Source organism: Canis lupus, chromosome 3, assembly GCF_003254725.2.
Source record: "Canis lupus dingo isolate Sandy chromosome 3, ASM325472v2, whole genome shotgun sequence".
In the NCBI taxonomy this organism is placed as follows: domain Eukaryota; kingdom Metazoa; phylum Chordata; class Mammalia; order Carnivora; family Canidae; genus Canis; species Canis lupus.
In genome coordinates, this window is record NC_064245.1 from 10,851,502 (window position 1) to 10,868,411 (window position 16,910).

The 16,910-nt window shown below is 36.3% G+C and overlaps 1 long non-coding RNA gene across 1 annotated transcript in view; it reads right to left on the reverse strand.

Annotated features, from left to right (window-relative positions):
* Positions 1 to 16,910, reverse strand: part of LOC112653614 (uncharacterized) — a 34,607-nt gene that overhangs the window by 16,341 nt on the left and 1,356 nt on the right. The window contains exon 2 of the long non-coding RNA XR_003132303.3: positions 16,620 to 16,848. This is a non-coding gene — a long non-coding RNA (uncharacterized LOC112653614). The remainder of the gene's footprint in view (positions 1 to 16,619; positions 16,849 to 16,910) is intronic.

Here is a 16,910-nt window from a genome sequence, read left to right on the forward strand (position 1 = left end):
GCTAAAACAGGAAATTTCTTTCCTTTGCACTTGTTCTAAAAGACAAGTTAATGGGTTTACCAAAACTCACTGTGCTTTCTATGATGCAAAGTTTTAGTGGCTCATAAGACTTTATTCTTTTAACAACATGTTATACAGCCTGTGCTCTCAGGACTTGGGACAAAGATACTACAAGCTAACAAACTTGTATAACACAACAAGAATGTACTATTTTCTTAACCACTTACTATTTATCTTTTTGACTATTTTTTGCCAAAATACCATACCAGAAATTTTATACCGATTCCCCTAACAAAGAGATTTGTATGTATTTGTATTGTATTTGTATTGTATTTGTAATGGACTCTTCCTTAATTTCACTATAAATGTTATTCTAAGTTTTAGTTGCAAAATGTACCATTGTCATCAGTTCTTTTGTGGTTCAAGGATTCCTTCTGAGCAGTTTTGACATTTTTGTGTACCACAGTACAACAAAACAATAAGCTTCAGTAATGAAAACAGTTATGGTAGTGGCATACAGACAGGCACATAGACCAACGGGACAAAAGAGAGAGCCCAGAAACCAACTCACGTATACTGTTAACTAATCTTTGACAGGGGTGCGAAAAATACTTCATGAGGAAAGGACAGGCTTTTCAACAAGTGGTGCTAGGAAGAGTAGATATCCACAGGCAAAAGAGTGAAATTGATCCTTGTACTGTACACAACAATCAAGTCAAAATGAATTAAAGATTTCAATGTACAACCTGATACTGTAAAATATCTTAGAACAAAACAGAGGAAAAGCTTCAAGACATTGGGCTTGGTAATGAACTTTTTAGGCAAGACACCAAAAGCACTGGCCACAAAAGCAAAAAAAAAAAAATAGACAAGTGGGGTTTTATCAAACTAAAAACCTTCTCAAAGCAAGGGAAACCATCAACAGAGTAAAAGGACAAGCTAGGGGAGCCTGGGTGGCTCAGTCAGATAAACATCTGCCTTCTGCTCAGGTCATGATCTCAGGGTCTTGGGATTGAGTGCCTCATTGGGCTCCCTGCTCAGTGAGGAATCTGCTTCTCTATCTCCTCTGCCTGCTGCTCCCCCCTGCTTGTGCTCTCTCTCCAGCTCACTCTCTCACTCTCACTCAAATAAATAAAATCTCTAAAAATTAATAAGCTATTAAAGAAAACTTTCAAAATCATACATCTTAGGAGAAATTACTAGATCCAAAATATTTCAGGAACTCTTACAACTCAACAGCAAACATCAAATAGACCCTTTAAATACTGGGCCAAGGATTTGAATAGGCCCAGGCTCTCTACGAAAGACATACAACTTGCCAACGCCTATATGAAAAGATACTCTCCATCACTACTAATCCAGGAAATGCAAATCAAAATCACAGTGAGATATTACCTCATTATCTGTTAAAATGGCTATTACAAAAAAAAGATAAAAGTGTTGGCCAGGATGTGGGGAAATTGGAACACTTTACGCTAAATGAAATAAGATGGAGAGACAAATAAGATGATTCCACTCTCCTGAGGTAACTTAAATAGTCAAACTTACAGAATGGTGGTTGCCAGACACTGGGGGGTGGGGAAAACAGGGAGTTGCTGTTTCAAGTATGTAAATTTTAGTTTTAAGTCTATGAAGTTTCAGCTACATGGCATGAGCTCTAGTGGTCTGCTATAGAATGCTGGGACTATACTGTGTACTTAAAAATGTGTTCAGAGAGGTCACCTAGGTGGCTCAGTTGGTTAAGCACCTGACTTCATCTCAAGTCATGATCTCAAGGTCCTGAGATCCAGCCTAGCCTCTCTGAGCCCTCCTAGCTCCCTGCTCAGTGGGGAGTCTACTTGTCCCTCTGTCCCTCCCCTTGCCCATGAGCAGGCTCTCTCTCCCTCAAATATCTTTTTAAATGTTTTAAGAGGTTGTGTCTCATGGTAAATGTTCTTCCTATAATAAAAAAAAATAAAAATATATATAGAACAAGTTGTATTACATAAAGCTTGAAGCCTACAAAGTGGAAGAACCCCCAATATGCCACGTGTTTATGAAAATCTGTGTATTCTCGAATATCAAGTCATCTGTTGAAAATTATGTGTAAAATTTATAAGGGGTTTCACTGCACCTAAAGTCACATTTTAGTTATGAGATAGCATAAGAAAGACGAAAGGACAGTCTTATAAAAATAAAAAATAAAATTTAGCCAACCACAACATTAATATACAAATGATATAAAATTATATTAACCAGTTACAACCTTGTGAATGTATTATCTCGTATAGAAGATTAATGCATAGTCACTCTACAGAAGTAATTTAAAATGTTCAATAATTTCTGTGAAAATCAATCAAATTTGAAATGCATGTTTAAAATGTTTAATTATCTTTTCTTCTGTAACTAGAATATTGACACAGACTTCTTAAATATTTCCAGGGACAGTAATAGTCCAGAACACTTTAAGAAACACAAATCTAGCATTTGCTTCCAATTCCCTTAGCAAGTTATCATGCTGAAACTGATTCTTTGGATGGTCATATTTGTTCCAGTATAAAATGGGAAATGAGAAACTCATCTTTGTTTAGTTCACAGGTTTTTAAAAAATATATGCATTGAATTCCCTATCAGGACATATCATTTATTGTGATGTTTTATGAACATCAAACAATTTACTCTGTGCAGTAATCATCTTTTGACAATATAAGTATTGTAGAAGTATTGTATTGGTGATTCTGAGGTTACTAGTTAGGCTACTCCAAGTGTCTGGAACACATTCTAGTTATTTTATATTCTAAATGTAAAATATTAAACTAAAATCCAAGTTCTTCTAAAGCCATCACCCAAGGAATATTTTAGTATTTGAACACCACATTAAATTGTTTGATGATTTTTTTTTTAATTTAAATGTTGTTAATTGACATACACTGTAATATTGGTTTCTGGAGTAGAATTCAGTGACTCATTGCCAACATGCAACACCCCAGTGTCCATCACAGGTGCCCTCTTCCCTTCCCATTTAGCCCATATCCCAACCCCATCCCTCCATCAACCCTCAATTTGTTCTCTTATCCTTAGAGTGACTTACAGTTTGTTTCCCTCTCTCTTTTTGGATATATATTATATATATTATATATATTATATATATTATATATATGTTACATATATTATATAGTTATATTATATATATTATATATATGTATATAGTCAATATATATAGTCAATCATTCAGTAATACTTCAAAACCTCAAAAGGTCCCTCAAAAAATACATACTAAGACACTCTGTCCTTTTTCAATTCTAAAAAAAAAAAAAAAAAAGTTTTCTGCCATGTTCACATATATTTACTTTGTTTCTGGATGGTGAAGACCCTTTGAGCATTCATATTGAGGGACATGTGACTACTTTTGCCCAAACCCCTTTCCTCAAGAGCTGGTTAATCAAGGAAGCAGAAAACAACCACAAAAAAACAAAAACAAAAAAACAACCAAAAAAGAAACCTACAGCAGCAAACCAAAGGTAGTGAAAATATAACAGAAGACTTAGAGTAATTTGACACTTTATTTTTTTTTATTTGACACTTTAATATATTATCTTGAGTAAATCTTAACTCAGACTTTTCTACACATATTTTAGAGTTTAATACTGCTTGGCAAGAAATTAGATGTGAGACACTATCCTTTCTTCATAAAGTACTTTTCATAGAGCACTTTTTCATAAAGTACTCTACCCAGCCCTATACTCTCCTCAGCATCATTTCTCCCAGACATTCTCTCATGAGACTCTACAGGGAAGATACAAAGGAAATAAAATAGGAGATAATAAGATATTTTACTCTATTTTTTCTTATGAGGCTGTTTGTATGGTTTTGGTTTGGTTTGCTTTTGCTTTTGTAGAGACCTTACCTTCACTCAACTTTTGCATTTTAATAGTCAACAGAAAAGCCCTGGAATTCAGCCTCTCTTTAAGGCCAGCAAAATGCATATGTAATCTTTATGAATCATTAGTAATGAGACTTACACAAAACCTCATACCCTCATATATTAGGAAGTACATCATCCTTCCTAATAGTAACTTATATACTATCTGAAAGACCATTAACAAAATACATTTGAAATCCCTCTTTTAATTTTCTAGTGCCTTCACTCACTCTGAAAGAAAATGTAGTATTTAAAAATAGCCAGACCATTTAGAAACAAAGCTTGACAATAAGCACAGCATTAATTATCTGGGGTAAAATCCCAGATATGCCTATGATGCACTAAAAACAGTTTTCTTAAAAAAATAAATAAATAAAAATAAAATAAAAATGGTTTTCTTGTGTGACACATGTTCTGGCTCAAAAGACAATTTTTATTTATTATTTTTATTATTTTTTAAAGATTTACTTATTTGAGAGAAAGAGAGAAGGAGAGAGAATGGGGAATGGACAGAGGGAGATGGAAAGAATCCTCGAGAAGATTCCCCACTGAGCGTGGAGCCTAACACAGGGCTCCATCCCAGGACCCTGAGATCATGACCTGACCCGAAATCAAGTGGGGGGGGGGGGCACTTAACTGACCAAGCCATCAGGCATCCCACAAAAGATAATTTTTAAACCACAGTTAATACATGATAAGATAGATTATAGTTTCTCAACACTGCTAGCAGGTAGGTATATTGCCTCCAAAGGTAAAATTATTCTGGGTTTACCAATTCTAGCATGATTCCTTTCTATAAACTGGCGTTATTACTCTATAATCAGACTCACCATCCACTTTCCAGACTTAAGTACCTCTGAGGTTCCACTAAATTAATACATGTGCAAAAAGAGAGGAGTCAGGTTTCTCAGCAATTTAAGAGTTTTACTTCTAAAACAAAATGACCTGGCACCTACAAAGTTTTGTTGATTTCGAGCATTAAACCACAGGCTTAATAATACACGGTATATATACTAAGAAATAATAATACTGTGTCTTCTCAACTAATTCTTACTTTCATGATGTTTTTATCAAATAGTTTTCCTTATAAAGACAAAAGCACCCAAGAGTATCACCAATTTCCACAGCATTAGTCAAATAGTGGCAGGTGCTATTGCTTAGTATTTCCAATAATTGAAGTAATAGCTGTAACAACTGATGAAGCAGACAACAGTAACACCTTCCTCGTCACTGTTTCCTAGGACTCCCTTAAACCACCTAAAGAGTTGGGCTGGGTGTTCTGTGGCTTAGGGATTAAAATTTATATATTATATATATATATATATATATAAATTGACCGAGGAATGTGTTTAAGTGGTGAATTAGCTTGTCCTCTGGCAAAAGGCACACTGTGTGATTGCTACGAGTAAAACCAGTAAGTATAAAGTAAAATGTGACAGCCCGAGAAAGGCAAACAGTAAGGGAGAATGAGTTCTAATAACAAGTAATTTATTTTTCACCCCAAGTGACTTCATTTAAAAGAGTTTATGCCCGAGAGAATTCAATCCATACACAGTGATCCTAAAACTCTGGGCTGTTAGTGAGACATCTTAGGCGGGGAGGTCACACCACCAGGGTGCAGGTCAGGATGGATCATCGACCAGGCCAAAACACAGGCCAAGACCATAGGAAGGCAAAAATTAAGTTTTTGAAATTTGTGTATGTGAATTTTGGTATCTTCACCTTTCACCAACTGAACTGAAAGAAGACAAATACTGTGGGCAGAATTGGTTAAGATGAGTCACTCATCAGCATGGCCTTCACAGACATCTCTGTTGGCAGCTCCCGACTTCATCTTTTCTGAGCACTTCTGAAGGCCCCTATCTGGCGTGCCTGTCTGGTATTCGGAACAGAACAGCCTTTGAAGAATTTGATATATTCCCCGAAGGCCATTCTGCATCCTCAATCCAAAGGACCAGAACTTTCTGGCGGACATTTACCTTTATCTTTGCAGCCTACCATGGAGAAAGTCATGTTTTGCTTCTTCCTCCTGTATTTATTCACTTACATTTCAACCTTCTGTCCCACTAAGCATTCCTTTTTCATCTGGTTAAAACATTCTCTCTCTTTCTCCTCTCCTCCTCCCTTGCTCTCCCCCCATCCATGGCTGACAGGGTTTTCACCTTCTCCTCAACAGAACCTCCACACCTAACAATTGCTGACAGCACAAGGGACCAGACTGTTGCAGAAGCAGACAGAAATAAGGAGCCTTCTAGTCTTCTACCAGTTGAAAGAGCAACAGGAGGCCCACTCCCTGTCAACAGGCATCACAATTTCTTAGAGAAGAAATCAAATTAAGCACATTCATTTGTTCAGCTCTTGGTAGGTATATGGGTGTCTCCCAGAGATTCAAGGTGAAGCATTCAGAAGCCTTCATCAGCCACAGCGTTCAACAATCTTGCCAGGGGGTGCTTCTTACTCCCAAGTACCAACAAATGCCACAGTTATTTTGTATATGAAGTAGCATTACTTTTAGACAGTCCTGTTCTACACCAAGGGAATTAATCCCGCCTGAAAAATGGTGTGCATTGTGGCCATACAGACAAGGACGGAGCCCGCAACCACAAGTGATTTCAAACTGAAAGCATCTCCTATCTGATGCAAGGAAGTAGAGAAAGGGAAAAACAAGCATGTCAAGAAAGACTCATTAACCAAGACAAAGCAGTCATGATCCCTGGGTACAACGGCACTTGTTTATAATTCAAGTCTCTTAATGAGAATTTAATTCACTTTTTAATTTTGTCACATATTTGGTTACACTTTTATTCCCCCGGAATATCCCAAATGTCTTTTGATAACATAAATTAAACTACAAAGAGAATACAGAGGGCACGTGGCACATTCGGCAGAAAGGCAGAAATCACAAAGGAGACGCATCTTACAGGCCCACCTCTCATGGTTGGGTAGGAGCAGCCTGCACACCCTGTTTGCAACCTTTACACACATACGAGAAGAATGAGCCTGTTCCAGTCCAGGGAATTCTGGTTTTCTTTTCCAAGCAGTGATGGGGACCCGTAGACCCAACAAGACAATGCAAAGGCAGTTATCGAACTACATGTATTTGCTCAACGTGACCAGGTTGGTGACACTGGCTTGACTCAAGTCAGGAGAACAAGCGGCCAGGTAAGCTTTAAGTCCTCAAGAGTCCAAGTTCACATTCCCACTTTTATTCATATTCCTCTACTTTCCACCATCTTTTTTCTGTGACACAAGACTGAATAAATTCTACCCTACATTAGTGAGATGACTGATGACTTTTTACTACATTTTCTTTCATTTGAACATGGTTTTTATTAATGATAATACTATTACAATAAAGTAAGGTTCCCTTTGACAAGATGAGTGGCTAGTAAACTATGGGGAGGGCAACTCTGGCTCTAATTGTGTTCAAACATATTACTTCAGGTTCTCCTGTATCTTCAGTCTTTTCTTGAAAGAGTGTAAGCTATGGTACTCCTCTTCCTGATTTCTGTTGCCTAATTCTCTCCCACCCCACCATATCCTTCCCTCCCTTCCCCTCTACCATGATGGTCTCTCTTTCACTATGACTCTTCAGTAAGGTCCTCCTGTAGCTCTTCACATCCTTGCTGACCTCCAGTTTCTGACCTGCACCTTCCTCATTTTAGAAACCTAGCTCTTTAATGGGTTGTCTTCCTCCCTGAATCACAGATTGCCTTCTGATCAGTATTTTTCAATTAAAATTTGTCCAAATGGTCCACAATCACAATACTGTGTAATTATCATCACTGTCCTGATTAAAATACACTTAAAATGAAGATAAGAATCAGTGTAGCAAAAGAAAGTGGCTTAGGACACACAGATTGAGGAAAGGACATTTGTTGAGTTCCTGTCTCCCGGCCTCCCCAATATGTGACCAATGTATGGTTTCCTTCGTCCCCTCCCCGCTGGGCTCCATCTTGGGAACGAACTGGGGGATTCCGCACTACAAACTGCAGCTGCTCCCTCCTCTCTACCCTGAGGAACTGCCAACAGAGCAGCTGAGATTCCTGTCAATCCTTAATTCACCTTCAACAGCAAAAATGCTCCAGCACCAAAAAAAGAAAATAGCATCAGGCTTATGAACAATAAATTGCCTTTCATAGAAAATGGACTTCTGTCTGCTAAATAGAAAAATAGATCAGAAATTATAGAGGTTATGATCACAGGCTTCAGTGTAAGGGAGATCTTGGATTGAACTACCACTCGAATATTTACTTGACAGGTAATCTTGGGCAAAGTATTTCATCTTCTAAGTTTCAGTTTCGCCAATAAAGTGGAGGTAATAATCTACCTACCTCACAGAACTGCTGTTAAGATAAGTGAAATAATTAAAGCAAGGGGTACCTCATCTCATACCATCTTCTTGTTTTGTTTTGTTTTTTTATTTTTTTCACATCATCTTTTTAATGCTCAAAAAATTTTAAAAACAACTGTGAAATAATTTTTCCAACTAATTATTGCATTATTATCTAATAAACCTGGGTCATGTTAGCTGGTTTCACTTTAGTTTCAGGAACTTCAGAACAAATTGTAAGTAGCATTTCTACTCATTCAGGGAACAGGACCACAGGAGCACTGAGGTCCTGAACAGAACATGATGGGTAACTAGAACTCTCCAAGCTCTGCAGTAGTAAGGGAAGCTAAGTCAACTCTTCTGCAGATACGAAGAACAAAATGAAGTCTGTCTTAATTGGTACAGCTGGATCTTTAGAATTGTAATGTGGCTGACCAAGATAAGGTCACGAGACGCACTTTTCATTCTGTAAGTCAACTCCCAGTTGTCCAAACTTATCTTTTCCTTTTTGCTGTATTTGCTCTTTTCTGTGATTTGAGGCATCATCACTTCTGTTAAGTAAACCCTGACTTAATATGTATTTAGAAAAGCAAATGTCCCCACTACTGTGCTTGCACATACAATACCTAATCACCTAACCATCATTTCCTAAATGTGTGATAAAATGACATTGACTCGTTCTAGAGTGGGTGCTAACACAAGGCCTCTCATTCACTTGTTTGCTTATTTAACCAATGGATACTCATCCTTTTGTCTTCCTGGAAATAAAACTATGAAAGATTACAATATAACCATTCTCTAAGTGTTTTAGTTCTATAAATATTCTCTGAGAGATTAGTTGATACTGATAAAATGACCATTTCTGAAGAGAATATGAGAATGCGAACCAAAAAATTAGGCTTCTTTTTGCTAAATCACCAAAGATGCCTTTTGCCAAGACTCAAAATGTATTAGAGATGTCCTCCTCAAACAGGAACTTTATTTACATATTACTAAATGACATTGTACGTGATCAGAAAATGTTGAGAATCTAATTCTCAAAAGCTCAGTGAAAATAGCACTACCAAAAAAGGTCGACAGTTTCATGAGCTGACTTTGAATGCAAAGAAAGTATCAAGTACAGTAATAAGCATCAAACAAAATTGGAACTGGCTCGCCTACGTCAATGTCTATCAGTTTCCATAATAACATTTCACCTTTTGAACTTGGTACCTTCTTCGTGATCTACAGCTAACTCATCCAATTTTGAGTGGCTCTCAACAATTCTTTTTATTGTATTGTTCCTAGTGTACACCACATTAACTTTGGCTTCTTACTACCTTTTGTATTGGTGCTAGAGATTGTTAACTTAATTTTTATAAAATTTCCAGACTTACCTTATGTCCTGAATGAAAGAGCATTCTAAAAATCTCTCTCAAGGCTTTGTGATTGTAACAGATTATTATCTTCTGTAGAGGGCAAAATATATCTAATCCAGTATTTGGAAGATGAAATAGAAGACATTGAACACTTTGAAATGTAAAATATTTACACAGAAAATAAATAGTTATACAATAGTTAGAACAATTTTGTTAAGAAAATATCAAAAGTATCCCCTGCCTGTCTCTGATACACAGGGTTTTCTGTGTAATACTTTTTAGATGATGTGAGTATTATCTGCAGAAGAGTTCAATAAATATTGCAAGAGAAAATTTTATTCTTAAATGTGCTACAATAATATAATGTAGTAATGTATAGGCAACCTAAATATTCTTTGTCTGCAGTTGACCAATGAAAGGCATCAGAGAATAGCAAAAAAAAAAAAAAAAGAAAGAAAAGAAAATGACAGGGTACAACAATGAAGCCCCAAAACTCCTCATCTTTCTCAGTTACAGGAAAAGCTTTATTCTTTGTCCTCATCTATGCCATGAATGAACCAACCAACTAAATCTAATGTAATTTTAGTAGATTTCTATCATAAAGCAGGAGCCTATTATAGACTCAATTTCTTACCTTATATAGAAAGAGAGGTTTAATACCTAAGAACATTCTTCTAGCCGAGTTTTGGTAATCTATACAAAATTCTCCTGATTTATTTTTTTTAAGATTTTATTTATTTATTCATGAGAGACAGAGAGAGAGAAGCAGAGACATAGGCAGAGGGATAAGCAGTCCCGATGTAGGACTCGATCCCAGGACCCCAGGATCACAACATGAGCCAAAGGCAGATGCTCAACCACTGAGCCACCCAGGTGCTCAATTCTTTGGGTTTATACTTTGAGGCAATATAAGCACAGTATCTCAACAATAGCTAATATTTATGTCAGTAGCAGAGTACCCTCTCTCACTGAATCTCAAAAGTAAAAGCCAATTAAAACTAAGACCCCTCTAATGCAACAATGTCTGGAAGATAAAGACTGCTAACAGTTGTACTGTGATAGACAAAAATAGGTTATAGGGAAAGCAGAAACAAGCACAAAGACATCGGAGCCTTTGTCTTGGAAAACTAGACATACATACATCCCTTTAAAATGAGGACTCTTATTTCTATAGCTCTCTTGATATGTGGAGAATGGGGATCAAAGTCTTACAAAAATCACCAGGTTGAGGTTTCCCATAATACACCTACACCCTGAGAGGGGGCAAACATCTGCACAGGGATCTTTCACAAGACCCTAGGATAGACAATGAAAGACTGAGTCATGGAGAACATGTGTTACTTTTCCACTTTGTCCAGATATCCACTGAAGTCCATCTTTCTTTTTTAAATGTCCAGTATTCAAGTGTTAAATTCAGTGTAAACACATGGTTAGCATAGGGCTAATTGAGTAGGCTAAAAATACAGAAGATAGCTCACAGAGGTCATATGGAGAGGAAAACTTTTTTTTATGTAACAAAAAAGATTTGTCATATATAAAACGAAAAGGATTAATATCTGTTATAAATAAGCACCTCTCATTTCAGAACAACTGAAGCCATAGAGATATGGACAAAAAATATATGAAGAAACAATTCACAGAGAAACACAAATGACTTAAAACATGAACATACAGTCAAAATTATTAGATGAGTAAAACCGTTGATAGTGACTGATAGCATATGGAGAAAAAGGAAATTCCCTACCACTCTTTGGGGAGGGTAAACTGGTGTGATCTTTCTAGGAAGAACATTTGGTGAAGTCTAATAAAAAATAAAACATACGGAGTTTGTCTTTTTTCCAAACAATTACTGTAATTTCACAGCAATTACTGTTTCATTTTTTTCCTATTTATTTTTCATTCAGTGTTTACTGTAAGCTCAGTGTCCACAGGTAATAAAGTCTTATCTATACTTTGCCTTCACATATACATTTTTAAAACCTCATTGAATACAGCCTATAGCTGTACTAGAAGATTTCCAGGACAGGTGTAAAACGGAGTCACTGCTGTTAATGTGGAAACAATTACCCATTAATGAAGAAATCTTAAACTTTACCTACAACTATGCTACCAGTAAATACAAAGGTATACATAGGTGGTATTCGCTGATATGAAAAAGATGACCACTACATAAAATGAGTAAACTCAGTTGCAACCTCTAATTTTAATTTTCCTTAAGATCTCATTTTCCATTTTGATATTTTTATTAATAATGATCCATTGTATAATGTGTACAATACATAGGAGTAGAAAATCACATGAAACCAGTAACAAAAAAAATATATGTATAATATATATGTATATGTCCTGCTTACCCTGATTACCTAAAATGTCTTTTTGTGGTTTTATTTTTTCTGTTAAAAATGTTGAGTGTGGGGATGGCTGGCTGGCTCAGTTGATAGAGCATCCAACTCTTGATCTTGGAGTTGTAATGTAGAGATTACTCAAAAAAGCAATCTTTAAAATAAATAAATAAAAATGTTCAGTGTGTAGCCTTGTTAATGTTGTATCTAACAAACAGACCAGTGATTCACATGTTCCTAACACCTTGCACTCTCAACTTGCAGAAATGAATTTTATACAGATGGTTTTTGAAAAGTGCTGATACCGATCAAGTCACATTAAAAAATATCAGTTTCGGTTATAACCTATTTTAAAAATCCTGAATTTTGGGATGCCTCGGTGGCTCAGGGGTTGAACATCAGCCTTCAGCTCAAGGCGAGATGCTGGGGTGCAGGACTGAGTCCCACATCAGGTTCTCCATGGGGAGCCTATGTCTCCCTCTGCCTATGTCTCTGCCTCTTTATGTCTCTCATGAATAAATAAATACATACATCTTAAAAAAAAAAATCCTGAATTTCCTTGAAAACGTCCATTTAACAAACTATTAGGGACTACTCACAGATCAAGAGAGGGCATTTCAGAGGCTGCCTTGCTCCCCTTCCAGCCTGGACCTACTATATACACTATCATCTGGCCTGGGGCTGCCAGAGGGTGATTTCCTGATTTCAAACCTTTCTTAGGTGACTCATACTTTGAATGTTCAATCTCCACTTCCCTCAATAAAGTCTTCCTTTCTCTCACCTAAATCTCTGTGGGTAGTTTATTTATCCTTCTGTTGGAACATGGAAATTAAAAAAAAAACAAAAACAAAAACAAAAAAACCACTCTACGGGAACTGAAGCATAGAAGTTCTCAACTTCAGAAAGAATTAAAATAAATTCAAAGCAGAAGACAAAATGCTGACTACAGAGTTCAGCATCCTATCTGATTGCATGTAAAAGTGATGACCTATTTTTGAGCATTTAAATGAAAGCACAATAGGGCCTCCCTCCGTAAGGGTGTGAATGCTTTATGTCAGTTTCTTACCCTCACTTTCAGAATCATAAATATTCTCCTGCTAAGCCCATCACATTTCTTATTTCTCCCTCACCTCTCTTCATTCCTTAATTCTGTCTTACTGTATCTGTTACCATGCCCTTGATTTCCTCAGTTGCTTCCTCTCCAATTCTCCTTCGGTGTCCTGCGGTATACAGCTTACGAAATCACCATTCATGGCTACTGGCACCCAGGGACACACATGCAGTTTTAGGGCCTCTCACTTAGATTTTGTTTGCTTCCTATTTCTTATATTCTAAAGTCTGTCATAATGACACTGACCTCCAGACCTTCCCAACCAGACTATGAAACTCATTACTGTTCAGAAGACACAGAAATGTGATTTTGGTTGACAAAACATTTCACATTTATAGCTTTGCATTGTTTCATAACATCCCTGTATCCCAAAGAGGCTTTTTTTTTTTTTTTTAAACACGGAGGAACCAACTTTTTATTTTTTGACATTTTCCAAGCTATTTTTACACTTTAGGAGGGTATTTTTTTTTCCAAAACAAAATGAGAGAGAGAGAGAGAGAGAGAGAGAGAGAGAGAGAATATCGTATCCAAGAGTATCAGGGGCCATTATAATAGAAAACAATTTCGTAAAGCATAGATTGTCAGACCCAGAATTTGAATGAAGTCTGCTCTATGTGGCTATGGCTGTTTGAGGGCTTGTTGACACTACTGTAATTGGGAGAACAAAGGTGAGCAATAATATTGAACGCTGGATGTGAGCAACCTTGATGAGGACTTTATTGTTAATCATTCTAAGTTGTTGGTTTAAGGTTTACAGCTGGAAGTCTGGCCCTGTTGGATTCACCAATTATAAAATGAATTTCCTTTTTGGTGTTCAGGAGGGAGAAAGTTCTCTCTGCCTTACTTCTAAGGAGTTTTCCACTACTATATTCCCAACACCTAGAAAAGTACCTGGAACATTCACTGACTTGGTGATTCTTATTCTAACAGCTTGGGAAGTGTTGTAGCACTAGATGTCCATCATTATCTTTGCTCATTCCAGAAAAAAAGCTTTTTTAAAAGGCAGCCTTTGTTTGAAATGTCACAGGACAGCACTAAAATCCCATATCTTGCTATAAATTCAAAATAGGAAAAATTCTTTAAACAATTATTCAAAAATAAAATTTGGAATTACGTATCGCCCCTGACAAGTTTTTTTTTTTTTTTGAAAGGTGACAGGAAGAGTTCCATAATGTACTTTTTCTTATTAAAAAAAAAAAAAAACCTTAGGGCGTTCCTTATCTATTCAGGAGATTATCTGTTACCTAATTTGTCAGGAGTCAAACTGACTCTCCCAGGGGCAATCAAACTGCTTAAGTCTAACTCTATTGTCATGAACATTTTCCTCTTGGGGTATCAATAAAGCCATCAGTTTAACAACTCTCATTCTGAGGACAAAGATCAAGAAAAGGAAGAAGGAATGACAAAGACTACTACCAAAATAACTAAGATTAAATAAGCAAAACTTACTTGTAAGTATTGCTATGGCCCAAAGCAATTAATTCAATAGGATATATAAACATGAGATTTGCTTTACTTAGAAATTTACTTCTAATAAATAAATGTGATTATATAATTAACATTCTGAATTGAAACATATCTCACTACTCGCATACAGTTTCTGTTCTGTGCCTCAAAATGATTTCCATAATCCTTATTTCATCCATATTTGTCAGAGATTCTTCTTCACTATCAATACATTACCTTATTCCTAAGATTTATTTTAACCATAGTCACAGCAGAGACCAATTATTTAGCCACAGCATCCCAAGCAAATCTCTTTGTTTTATTTAGTGACAGAGAATGCTTCTTAGCTTCTGGGTATTTTCCTTCCATCTTAAAGATGTCTAAGCCTAACCAATTTTAAAAGTAATCTTATATTTCTTCAATATCTAGTACCAACAGATGAGAATATGTTTTTCTAAATACAATCTTTGGACAATTTCGAGAATGGAAACCTTTGAACCAGCTAGTCATTTTAAATTCTCCTAGCAAATATTTTTAGTAAAATAAGCAATTCAAATATGCATTACTCCACCGCGTCATTTGGTAAGAATATAGCTTCAAGCCAGTTGTCAAGGATGAATTGGAGGTATAAAATACCTAAGAATCTTGCTTGGGTGAAAGAGCAGAAGAATTAGTAAAACACCTCCAGAAAAAGACAAAACATACATACATACATATAGTGAGAATATATCATTATATAAAATATTTTAAACCCTTCTTTGAAATTGCAGCTGTCAGCCTTCCTTTTCTTCAGGGACACAAGCAGCTTTATTGACAGTGACCTTGCTCAGGAGGCCTGTGACAGAGCAACTGTGGAATCCACATGTTGAAGACATGGGCCTATGAGATGAGAATCTGAGTGCCTACATCACCTTTTTGCCAAGAGTCACCCTCTCATCAGAAACATCTGATTTGTTCTTCACCTGCATGAAAAATAAATCCTCACATTTGACCCCGTACCCACCCCCTTTTTTTTTTTTGGTGCCACAGCAGCTAGAATGAACATAACCCTTAACAAAAAGCTATCTTCCCCAATGCTGAGCATGACAGATTGACTAAATTTTTAATGATAAACAATTTGACCCTCAATGTGACTGTACAAGTTTGTAAAGCTTTGCACTATTCATACTTTTGAGTTGGTTTTGATCTTTTAGCCCGATGATTTTGATGGAACTCCTCAAAAACTAGGTTGCTGGGTTGAGAGTATGGCTATTTTTTTACTTGTACTAGTTTATCTCTTTCAAGGGTTTCAGAATTTTGAAATCTTTGTCACCCTGGGTTATCAAAATTCTATTAATGCAAAAATACTATGTAGTTTTAGCCAAGACGGAATTGTGGCACACAAGTCATCGCCTATAAGACTATGTTAGTATTAGATACTAGGGTGTAGGTTGGCAACTGCATTGCCAACTAATACAACTGTTCTACCATTTATGATAGAATATATCATAAAGTGGATCTCTACAGTGTATTAACAATGAAGACAAAGAATTAAGTTGTTAAAATAACATTGACCTCAGAGGTTCAAGACAATAGGGCAAATTAGAATGTAATTAATAATAATGGAAAAAAAAAACTGAATCAAGAGGGCCTTATTAAATTATAATGGGTTAACTTGGTAGACTCACTGCTATGCCAAGGCATGAACAACCTCTTTGTGTACCAAGTGCTTTAATGTGATATACCCCTTTTTCACAATTCTGTAATATAGGTATAACTTACATCTTATAGATAAAAATAAAAGGTTGGTGAGGCTAAGCTGTTGGCTCAGAGTCACATGGTAATCAAGCGTTAAGGCTTCAAGCCAATACTTTTATCTCTAAGCTCACAAGCTTAACCATTATTCTCAATGACCTCAGTGTAGCCAGGTAATATTAAAAAGTATTAGTGAATGTGTTCTTTATATTTCTGTCATATTATTCTTTATATCCTATAATTCTACCTTTTTTCCCCACTTGAAATAAGATCACCCTTGTAACAAATGTTAGCAGAACCAGAGAACAAAACTGTCAGTTCTCAACGTCAAAAGCAAGGGGGAAAAATGGAACCCAGGTAAATGTCAAGACCCAAAACTATACACTATCTTTACCTATGTGCCCCTTAGCTGTCCTGCAAAGAATCCTGTCTTCCATGGCAAGGCAAGCAATCAAACAAAAGTTGGTTGGATAAGATGCAGAAGTGGGTGAGGGTGCCTCAGGCTCAGTCAGCCCTTGCAGGTCCACACTCAGCTTGAGAAGCAGCCACACACCTTCTAAGAATACTCACTTCTTCCTTAATGACAAGTCAGATTCACTTTTCACTCCTTCAAACTATGGAACCTAATCATAAGAAGAATAACCATGTCTAGCCTTCTTAGAGTTTTATTTAATGAATATTAGTA